Source organism: Babylonia areolata, chromosome 13 (genome assembly GCF_041734735.1).
Source record: "Babylonia areolata isolate BAREFJ2019XMU chromosome 13, ASM4173473v1, whole genome shotgun sequence".
Lineage (NCBI taxonomy): Eukaryota > Metazoa > Mollusca > Gastropoda > Neogastropoda > Buccinidae > Babylonia > Babylonia areolata.
Genome location: NC_134888.1, coordinates 16,444,349 through 16,446,848, shown reverse-complemented (window position 1 = coordinate 16,446,848; position 2,500 = coordinate 16,444,349).

The window sequence follows — 2,500 nt, the reverse complement described above, 5'->3', positions numbered from 1 at the left end:
TCATTTTCTCTCAAAGCAGTCTTATCTTTGTTAAGTAATTTCCTGATGACAGCACTGTTTACTTCACCTGTTTTCCAATAGTTCTCTCTCTCTCTCTCTGTCTTTCTCTCTATGCACTTGTCTGTCTGTCTGTCTGTCTCTCGACAGGCCTATGAAAATGCTCCTTTTACAACACGAATCTGGTCACTTTAACTGTGTTTCAAACGTGCAAAAGAACTTTCCTGAAAGCGGTTTTGGTATTGTTTGGCTAAGTCAAGGTATTGGGTGCAAATGCAGCTTTATAAACGAGTTTAAAGACAGACTTGATATCATGTTACAAGCACAACTAACATTCAAATATTGAGGTTAACGACAAATATAGATGGTTTTATTTTCAAACTGTTTTTTAGCAGAAAAATATTTATTTTGTTATGACAATGGCAAGGGATAATTCGTGCGATCAGGCTGAGGGACAGCGACTGAAGATTGAGCTGGTACTTAAGGAATTCTTCAAACATTTGATTTGTCCATCTGTGGAAATGATCAGAAAATTATTTGCATTTTTTTTCGTGCAACTGCCTATGCCAGCATCCTTCTCTACCCTCCCTTCTCTCTCTCTCCGTCTTCTCTCTATGCCTTGTCTGTCTGTTTTTTGTCTGTCTTTTCGCTGTCTCCTTCTCTCGACGGTCAAAAAAATTCTCATTTTACAACCGAATCTTGTCATTGAACTGTGTTTAAAAAAGTGCAAAAGAACTTTCCCTGAAAGGGGGTTTTGGTATTGTTTGGAAAAGAAAGGGTGGGTGCAAATGCAGCTTTATAAACGAGTTTAAAGACAGACTTGATATCATGTTACAAGCACAACTAACATTCAAATATTGAGGTTAACGACAAATATAGATGGTTTTATTTCTTCAAAACTGTTTTTTAGGCAGAAAAATAGTTATTATTTGTTACTGATCAATGGCACAGGGATAACTTCGTGCGATTCAGGCTGAGGGTAAGCGGACTGAAGATTGTGAGCGATGGTACTTAAGCGAAAATTCTTCAAACGATTTGATTTGTCCATCATGTGGAAATGATCAAGAAAATTATTTGCATTTTTTTTCAGTGCACTGCCTATGCAGACAAACGTATAAATGCAATAAACATACTTAAAGACAGCCCAAGCGATAACAATATTGTGAATCTGCTATCTAGTTAACAGCGAAGTTGTATTTAAATGTGTTGCAAAATTCATTACAGAAGCAATGAGTATAAGAAAAAAGATCATTAGCCAACTTCCGATTTCAAGGTGATCCGATACACGACATTTGTGTGTGTGTGTGTGTGTGTGTGTGTGTGTGTGTGTGTGTGTGTGTGTGTGTTTGCGAGGAGGGGGCGGGGGGAGGGGTTGTGTGATATCATTAGAATGGTATTTTGTTTTCATGAAAACTATCGTCATTCCCCCTCATCTAGAGGGCTTTTTATGCAAAACGGAGAATAAATCTCTCTCTCTCCCATAAGAAATATGATTCTTGCATGTCTTTATTTTGTGTGCATTTTTACGATTCTCCCCAGAGGGTTGGATATAAAAAGGTAATAACGCTTATTCCACACACTACCATCTTGAAATAAAGGTAATTTTTCTTTTTTTGTGTGTCTGTCTCTCTCTGTCTCACTGACTATGGCTGTCTCTCTTTCTCTGTTTGTTTGTTTGTCTCTCTTTCTCTGTCTCTGTGTCTCTCTCTGTGTCTATGTCTCTGTGTCTCTCTCTGTGTGTCTCTCTGTCTCTGTGTCTCTCTCTGTCTCTCCGACTCCGTCTCGGTCTCTGTCTGTCTGTCTTGTTTTCCTACAATCGTAATCGTGTTGCTCTCTCTGTCTCTCTCTGTCTCTCCCTGTCTCTGTCTTTCTCTCTATGCATCTGTCTCTATCTCTCTCTGTCTGTGTCTGTCTGTCTCTGTCTCTCTCATTCTCTTCGTCTCTTTCTCTCTCTCTCTGTGGATCAGGATAAAATGATTTTACTGAAGTGAAGAAATAAAACTTAAAAAGTTGTATGTGTATTTTGTGAATGGTCTTCACTACAAAATTCAGTATTACTGTTCCTTTGTCAGACGTTTGGAGAAAGGGAAAGTGGGGCTCATTGAAATACAGAAATCTCTGGGGGAAAAAAACCTAAGACGATGGATATGAATCTGTTTTGAAAAATGTCTGATTCATGGATAGAAAACCTGTCTGGAGTTGCGCAGTTGAAAGCTTTGCTTACATTTAGTAAATCAGTTTATGGAGAAATAGGAGGATATCTGCTGTCTGTCAGAACATATTCAAAATGCACATTAAACACTGTTAAGACTCACTGTTTAACCGCATGTCAAGATTGTGTAAACAAGCATATGAAATGCTTCTACACAACATGAATCTGGCCAGTAAAATTGGCTGTCGAACATACATGACACTGACTTAGAATCTGTTTGGTGTAGTCTGGTTGAGCCAAGGTTGGATATGAGCATGTTTTCATTAGTGAAATGAAACACTGACTTATCTC